Genomic DNA, 9,420 nt, shown 5'->3' on the forward strand with positions numbered 1-9,420 from the left:
CCTGAGAATTCAGGGGATCTGCTTACTGCAGGACCTTTGTTTACATGACCAAGAACTGAGCCCCCCCCCCAAAATGGGAGGTTTTTTGGTGATCTCTTGAATCACCCAAAAATGGGGAAATCACAATTGGATTTCGACCATCTTCAGCTAAGAACGCTGGAGAGATGTAGGCCGGTTTGGAGACAAGTCCCCCAGGACTTCCCAGGCACTAAGAGATAAGGGCTATTGGCTTCATGTGGCTAAAATTTGAATGAAGCAGCTTATAATAATGTTTATAAAAATAGGAGTCAATTCCAAAGGAATGAGTAGAGGAAAACAGGAAGTGACAGGAGGACTTTTTCCAGTAAAATTGCTTCAACTCCAGTGGAGTGGAGGAGCAGATAAGTTGAGGCAAATCAAACATAGCAATCAATCAATGATATTTACTTCCTATGTGCAGAGCACTGTCCTAAGTGTCTGGAAGAGTATAATGCAACAGAGTTGGTGGACGCATTTCCAGTCCACAACGAGCTTACAGTCTAAAGAGAACCTTCAACACTGAATTTAACAATGAAAAAAGGTTCCACTTAAAAGCAGGTGCCCCGGCAATCAATCGATAGTCAGTTTCGAGGCCTTACTCAATGAAGAGCACTGTTCTGAGCACTGGGAAGAATACAAGAGAGGAAGAAGACACAAGCCCTGATCTCAAAGAGCCTCACATGGCGTTATCTCAACTATTGCATTGTAAACCATCAGAGAGTAATATAGCTACTCCTCACCCTTGGCACGGGAAGTTTTAGCTGGATTAAAGATGGATGCCTTAGGAGGGTGGGCAGCGGGAATCTATGAAGGAGAATCACTCTTGTGGTTTGCCTTCTTCATCTAAGATCGAAATTAAGCTGGGCTTCTATTGACTCTCTGACCTGGTCCGCATATGAGAATACCACACTCTGTACAGTGGTGGGGGAGAAAGATGTGTGAAAATTCTGTTTCAGAGCCATCGAAGGATCTGTGGCAGAGGAGCCGCTTCTCGGCAATCCGCCAAATGCCTGGTAATTGGGTGAAAAACCTTCAAATAGTGGAAGATGCCCAAACTTGGGGGATCTGACACTGCCATTTCAAGGGGAGATGACTTAAAGAGGCATATCAGAGTGAGTTCAAGCTCAGCTTGCCCCCGGGAATCAGGTAAGGGTTTCCGGATTCTCTGAGCCATTGGTCCTCATGCCAGCCAGTCGGTAATATTGGTAATAGTGATAACTGAGCACTTACTGGGAACAAAGCCAGGCCTGAGGGCTAAAGCAGGTAAAACTCAAGCATGAGACATATTCCCTGTGCACAAAGAGCTCACATTCTCATGACTGTATCGGTCTGACGGTAGCCTGCTGCTCCTGAAAAACACAGATTTGTTTTTCTCTGTCTACCGGGTTTTGACTTTGGGTCTCAGCATCATTATCACTTATCTTAGGCCTTTCTTCCGGGGAATGTCAGAAACATAGACAAAGGTTGCTTTTGAAGGTGACACGGTACCTAGCCTTACCCTGAACTTGTATTCTGTATATCTTTCCCCCTAGATGTTTCTCCTGCAGATCTTCCCAAAGATGCACCAAACCCAGAAAGTCACACCAGGAGGAGTTTCATCCAAAAGTTCTTTCAGATTCCTTTCTTTGATGAATCTCTCATGTAACCATTCTATTTCCCCACCAACTGCTACTTCAGCACTCTCTTGTGACCTAAATACTTGTATACCCACACATCCTGCTGTGCTTACCTATATATGTTACTACTCCGTCGCTTCCGCTGACTTGTAATTTAGTGTCTGTCTCATCTACTAGACCATAAGCTCTTTGAGGGCGAGGGCCCTCCCTACTAACTACCTTTAACTCCTCCAGGTCCTCGGTACGGTGCTCTGCACAGAGAAAGTTCTCAATATGTACTATTCATTGATCAACAGAGAAAGGAAGCAGACTCGAGACGGTGGATTTCATTTAGAAGGGCTGGGGGGCGGTGCGGGGAGGTCAATGAGGTAACGTTCTTTGGATTCGTATTTATATATTTGTTATGCTCTTATAGTGCCTCAGATCCTCACAGTGGCCTGTGACATGCTGAGCTCCACCAGAAAATGATTTCCGTGGGGGGCAGCCTTCACAACTACGCCAAAAGGTAGGTAAAGGCCAGTTTGGTGATGAAATCCTCGGCGAATGAACGGTGGTGCTGTAAGTAGGTTTTCTTCGGCAAGGTTTCCCGAATCCCCATTTCACAGGTGGGCCAAAGAAAGAAATCCCCCAAATATATCCATTAGCGAGTCACACTCTTTCGCTATGCATTTATTCCAACCCCTGGGGTGAAATCTGCTGTTTTAGGCTTCGCCGATGGAGAATCGTAGGCCATGTTTATTGTAAAACAGCCACCAGGTGGCATTGCTGGATAGTCCTATTTCCTTCTTCCCCAGAACCCCCACAACGGTATGTATTGAGCGTTTATTAAGTGTTAGGGGCAAAGCACTGTAGTAAGCGCTTGAGAGAACCATACAATAGAGGGGGGAGCCACGATCCTTATGTTCGAGGAGCTGGAAGTCGCAATGAAGCTTAGTTTAGTTGCTCCTCCCAAAGACATGAATATGGAAATTGTCCTTTCCACACTGGTAGATTCAACAGTGGCGATCTGGGGAGAGCACTTGACGAACCAGGATGGAAAGCCTTGTATTTTGTAGTGTTTTCCCACATAATGTTCTCTTTGGCCATTTTGGAAATGCCCAGGGCATCCACGGTAGAAAATAATAATTATTATGGTATTTGTTAAGCGCTCACTACGTGCCAAGCGCTGCCTTAAGCGCTGGGGTAGGTACAGAGTAATCAGGTTGTCCCATGTGGGGCTCACACTTTTAATCCCCATTTTACAGATGAGGTCACTGAGGCACAGAGAGGTTAAGTGACTTGCCCACAGTCACACAGCTGACAAGCGGCAGGGCCGGGATTCAAACCCATGACCTCTGGCTCCCAAACCCGGGCTCTTTCCACTAAGCCACGCTGCTTCTCACACGGGAGAGGCTCACGTGGGCTCATCCACGGCAAACGGCTCCCCAGAGAAACCCTCAAGCTCCCCCCTCTCATCTCTTAGTTAATACCAGTTATCCTTTTCTTTTTATTGTTAAGCGCTTACCATATGCCGAACTCTGTACTAAGCGCTGGGGGTAAGTTACAAGGTACTCACGCTGGACACGGTCCTTGTCCCACATGGGGCTCACGGTATTAATCCCCATTCTACAGATGAGGGAGCTGAGGCACAGAGAAGTGAAGTGACTTCCCCAAGACCCCAGAGCAGACAAGTAACAAAGCCGGGAATAGAACCCAGGTCCTTCTGACTCTGAGGCCCGTGCTTTCTCCACTAGACCATGATACTTCTCAACTAATTGCCCAAATTGCAGTTTTCAAGACTCAGAGCTGTGGGGTTGGGGTTGAAACGGGGAAGGTAGAGGACCTCAATGTACAAGAAAGTTTGGGATCAGGAAACCCCATTGAAGTCTGCCTTTACCCACTTTGACAGAGAGGACTGGTTTATGTATCATTTATATCAATTGGAGTAATAGGGAAATGGGCTGAGCCCTGCGCCCCGATCAGCAAGTCCTTCACCGAAAAAGAGCGTGTTTAGCAGTCCTCACCTGCGGAGTCCGAGTGACACGTTGCCCTCAGAATGACAATAGTAATAATAATGATGTTGATATTCGTTAAGCGCTTACTATGTGCAGAGCACTGTTTTAAGCGCTGGGGGAGATACAGGGTCATCAGGTTGTCCCTCGTGAGGCTCACAGGTAATCCCCATTCTCCAGATGAGGTAACTGAGGCACAGAGAAGTGACTTGCCCACAGTCACACAGCTGACAAGTGGCAAAGCCGGGATTCAAACCCATGCCCTCTGACTCCCAAGCCCGGGCTCTTTCCACGGAGCCACGCTGCTTCTCAGAACCCACCTCAGCTCACTTTCACGGGTCAGGAGGGCTTCAGATGCTCTAGAAAAGCAGAAGCATAGCCTCTTACCTCTCTACCCCTATATTTCTGATATTTTCTTTACTGAATATATGTTAGCGAGAAGAACGAGCAAACCACATGAATTCAAAATCAAGGGTCCTGGACTAAAAGAACTTGAATTTACCAAGACTGGATTAACTGATGTTGATACACACTAATCACTTGGCAATACTATAAATTACTCCCACAACCCCTGTAACACTGGTACACTAGTAAGGCTCTGTACCTAGTAACTCTGCACATAGTAAGCGCTTAACAAATACCAACATTATTGTACACATTTTTCTTTCCCCACCCTTTACTTGCATTGTATGGTGTTTATCTATCCCCTGAGGCTGCAAAGTGCTTGAGGGCAGGGATTTTATCTGTTCTTGTCCCCCGGGTGACCTTGGACAAGTCACTTCATTTCTCTGGGCCTCATTTCCCTCATTTGTAAAATAGGACTTGAGGCTGTGAGCCCCACTTGGGACAGGGACAGCGTCCAACCCGATTTGCTTGTTTCTACCGCAGCGCTTAGTACAGTGCCTGGCACCCAGCAAGGACTTAACCAATACCATGATTGTACTTATTATTATTTTCATAAAGAAAGATGAGAACTATAGACTGTGTGCTGACTGAATATGACTGATTGGTAGAGTGAGTGATTGATGGACAGGAACCTACTCCAGGCTACAGAGGCTCTTGAAAGTCCCTCCCCAAATTGGGCTAGCCCAGGCCAACCCTCACCAAGAATCCCAATCTCTGAATTTTCAGGAATTTCTACTAAACCGGGTGGCCTCCTCATCAGAACTTTATTCATCTCTCAGGACATTGCCTAAGGAATAATCCCCCGGGAGCGTGGCTCAGTGGAAAGAGCACGGGCTTGGGAGTCAGAGGTCATGGGTTCGAATCCCAGCCCTGCCACTTGTCAGCTGTGTGACCGTGGGCAAGTCACTTAACTTCTCTGTGCCTCAATGACCTCATCTGGAAAATGGGGATGAAGACTATGAGCCTCACGAGGGACAACCCGATTACCCTGTATCTACCCCGGCGCTTAGAACGGTGCTCTGCACATAGTAAGCGCTTAACAAATACCAACATTATTATTATCATTCTTATGAGTCCATCTGGGCATTCCCTGAATTGACCTGGGCTTTCAGTACATCCATCTCAAAGCCAGGAGTCGGCTTGGAAAATCCCTTCCTCTCCCGAGAGCTGTTCAGCTTCCCTGGGGAAAATCGAAGACCCTCCTGCTGCCCCCAATGGAGATTAGGATCCTACTTCAGTCTAACGGCACAGTTGACATTTGTATTGGGAGGTTAATGGCTTGGCATCACTTCATTTACGCTCACCTTACCGGGACAACGGGGTGCTATTTTTGCACTCCTGGGGGACAGGGTGAGAGTGGCTATTTGGGATAAACCAGTGTTCACTTAACAAGGTTAGGAATTAAGAAAATAAACTAGCAGCTTAAACAACATAGAGAAGAAATCCTCCAAAGAGATTAGCTAGGGGAAGATAATACCTCCTGCATTGGATTTTAGTGATTTAGAAACAAAAAATGCAAAGCCTAATTTCCCAAGGTTATGCCTCCGTATGATTTGCAATAACCAAAGAGTCTTTGCTAAAAAACAACATTATGACAGGAAGGTTGCAGGGGAGAGGGATGAGACACCTAGTAAAGGAGGGGGGCCAGGACAGAGGGAGAGAGGGGGTAGGGCAGAGGGTGATTGAGAAAGAGAGAGAGGGAGATTGAGGGGAGAATGTGTGTAGTTGAGGGAAAAGGACGGAATCAAGGTCAAATGGTCTCCACCTCACGCAGAGGGGAATGTTGGATCCTACCTGAGAGGCGTCTAGTCAGGTAGAGCTCTCTCCTCAGGTAACACCCCTAATCAGGACTGTGGTCGAGGGAGAGATGGAGAATTTGCTCCTTTCCTATTCTAGCAGTTCTCAATACCAAATAGGAAGTAACTTCCAGCTAAGTGGAGCAATCATACTTTCAGGTTACAGCACCCTACAAAGGCTGCGTTAGCTATCAAATATGGCCATTTGCAAAATCTGTCTAGACTGGAAAAATCTTACAGTGGGTCCCACTTGCAGAATCTCTTCATTTAAAGGCAGAAGGCATAAAAGGAGACTGCTCTGAAGTAAGCCTTACCCCATTTATCTAACAGGCGCTCGGGAAAAAAAAATCAATACGCGAATCGCTGGCATAAAAACCTGGATTTTCACCATCATTATCTAAACTCCTCTCCCATCTATTAAAGTGTTCCCGTCAAAGTTTAAGATCTGCATAACAATTCCTCAGTCACAGGATGAGGAGAAAGATTTTCACTTCTCGGGAGGAAAATTTGATAGGAATAATAGAAAGGTTTAGCAGAGGACTCTTCCCCTTTGGATCTAGAGAAAAGTTTGTGAAAGTTAAGTAAGGAAATAATATTTTCATTAAGATTAACAAATGATTTAAAATCCTTTTGCCCATGTTTTTGAATTCCATGGCTAACTGCAGTTCAGTGTAGTTCCTCTGGACTTCCCTTCCTAGAAAATATGAGAAAAAGCCTTTCCAAAACAGAGGTCAGCGGGAAACAGCCATTCTGGCTGAAAAGAATCAGGCCAGTCAGACTAATCTAATTGACTCCTCTGACCCAATGACCAGCGAAAGGCTTTAGATTCTCTCCCACATAATAACATCGTTAATAAATTGGAAGACTGTGATCAAGAAATACGTGGCGGCCCAGTCTGTGGGAAATCCAAACCAGGCAGTGGTTGTCAACGAATAAAGTCTCAAGGTGAGCAAACCAGAGCGACCCCGCAGTCAGCGGTCCGAGGGCGGGTCCCAGTTATAATGTTCATCGTCTCCATAACGGTGGAATAGAGAGAACATTCATTATTCTTGCAGATGATACCAAGCTGTAGGAAGGAGTCTGGGGATGGATGGGGAAAAGAGTCCCAGAATGTACCCCTCGATAAATCGATCAATCAAATCGTATTTATCGAGTGTTTACTCTGTGCAGGGCACTGGACTAAGGGTTTGGTCGAACACGGTACCACAGAATGGGCAGAATGCTCCCTGCCCACGCTGAGAAGCAGTGTGGCCTAGTGGAAAGGACCCGGGCCTGAGAGTCAGATGAACCGGGTTCTAATCCCAGCTGCGACACTTGACCGCTGTGTGACCCTGGGCAAGTCATTTCACTTCTCTGGCCCTCAGTTTCCACAGAGGGATTAAGACTGGGAGCTACCCCAGATCTTAGTACAGTGCCTGGCACAAGGTAACTGGCACTGAACTAATACCGTTAAAAAAAAGAACCTACCTTTCTCCAAATCCCCCCCCCCCCGCCCCCATCTCTAGAGTGGTAGCTCACTGTGGGCAGGGAACGTGTTTACAGCTCTGCTGAGTCATACTTTCCCAAGCACTTAGCTCAGTGCTCTGCACATACTAAGAGGTCAATCAGTACCAGTGGTGGAAAGAGCACGGGCTTGGGGGTCAGGGGTCATGGGTTCGAATCCCAGCTCTGCCAATTGTCAACTGTGTGACTGTGGGCAAGTCACTTCACTTCTCTGTGCCTCAGTTACCTTATCTGTAAAATGGGGATGAAGACTGTGAGCCTCACGTGGGCCAACCTGATCACTCTGTATCTGCCCCAGCACTTAGAACAGTGCTCTGCACATAATAAGCGCTTAACAAATACCAACATTATCATTATTATTATTATTAGGATCTCTGATGGTAACATTAACCTCCTCCCTGCCCCAGAAGCTGCTCACTTTGGTTTCCTCTGACTCGTCACTGTCCTGAAGTTCTTACACTCATTCACCTGCTAAATCCTACTGGAGCTTTCACCGCCTTTTCCAGATTCTTTCCCTCCTTCCCGTCCAAATGGCTACCACCCTAGTCTAAGCTCTTGTAATAAGACAGGAAGTCACTCACCAGTTTGGGGTGAGTACTCTCCAGGGCACTGAAGAGGAGGCCTGCAAATTGTAATATCCCTCCTAATCAGTATGACTTTTAGTTCATTTTTTTTCAGCGCTCTTCATTATTGTGACCATCCCCTCTCATGCCCGATGACTTGTATTTCGAGCCAAACTCAGGCTTCTAGAAATAGAGTTGCTCCTACAGTGTGATAAAAAAGGGGAGAAAAAAATACAAAAATTTTCATTTGAATAGCAAAACACATCTTTGATAAACCTTACTTTAATCTCTAAAGTCTGTCCCCCGCAGACTGTAAACTCTTTGTGGCAGGGATTACATCTGGGAGCTCTGTTGTATTGCCTAAAATAAGCACTAAATAAATACCAATGATTGATAGATGACTATATAAATCGTTCTCCTTGCCTCCAGTCTCTTCCCCCTTCTCTCCTAGAATAAGTCTAGACCAGGCTTGTGACTGAGTCTTCTTCTTGAAGCAGATCCAGGCAGCACATACCTCGGCACATCTCTCCACTCTTCTAAAGTCTCAGGTGGCCCCCGATTTTCCTCTGCATCAAGCAGAAATGCCTTACTATCGGCTTCAAGGCTTTTCACTAGTTTACTCCATCTTGCATAGTAGCTCCCATTCTCTGCCACTCTCCAGCTTGCACCCTTTTCTCCTTCCAAGCTTACCTTCAACCGGTGCCCTGTTCTCCACTCTCCTGAATCTGCCTCTTTGCTCACACAGTTCTCCCCCAGGCCAGAAATCCAACGGTCCACAGTTCTGTCATCTTTGAATCACTTATCCTTCCACCTCCACTGGTTAATTCAAACGGTCCAATCACAACCTACTACCTGCCTTAGGATGTTCAGATGTTACTCATTCCTCAGGACTTTGACACACATGCATACATTTTTATTAGAATATTTACATATTCAGCTTTTTTATTCCAGTACATTGGTATTACTTCTGAAGGCCAGGTTTACTCATGGAATTGCCCCGCGATCGCATATTTGTGGCAACACAAAAACAGAGTGTGGGGATGCTAAATAAGAAGTCTTGCACTAAGGAGAGGAGGAGAGAAAGAAGCAGAGAATTAAAGAGGAGAGGAGGGGAGAAGAAAGACGACAGTAAGAGGCCACTTGAGACGGCATCTCAGACTTCCATTGCACACTTCAAGTGCTGTATCCAAGAGGCACTTTTCCCCTCTTTCCCCTCTTCCGACTCTGGCACATGTGCTATCTGTGCTTACGATGAGGTAATACAAAAAATGACTTTACTTCCTCCTCAAAAGTTGGAGTGGGACAATTATGCATGAGAGGCATTTAGGTGAATATGCTATATCCTTGTTCTTCCTTCTTGTCCCCACATTGGTCAATTTTTTTTCTCCATCCACCCCATTAGACTGGTAGGAATCGTGAGTCTTGCTTAGGCTGGACTCTCTCAAGTGCTAAGTACAATTCCTCAAATACGGTAGGTGCTCGATCAGTAGGTGCTCGATCAGCACCACTGATGGTGGGGATGATTTGG

The sequence above is a fragment of the Ornithorhynchus anatinus genome, chromosome 8 (assembly GCF_004115215.2).
Source record: "Ornithorhynchus anatinus isolate Pmale09 chromosome 8, mOrnAna1.pri.v4, whole genome shotgun sequence".
NCBI lineage: Eukaryota > Metazoa > Chordata > Mammalia > Monotremata > Ornithorhynchidae > Ornithorhynchus > Ornithorhynchus anatinus.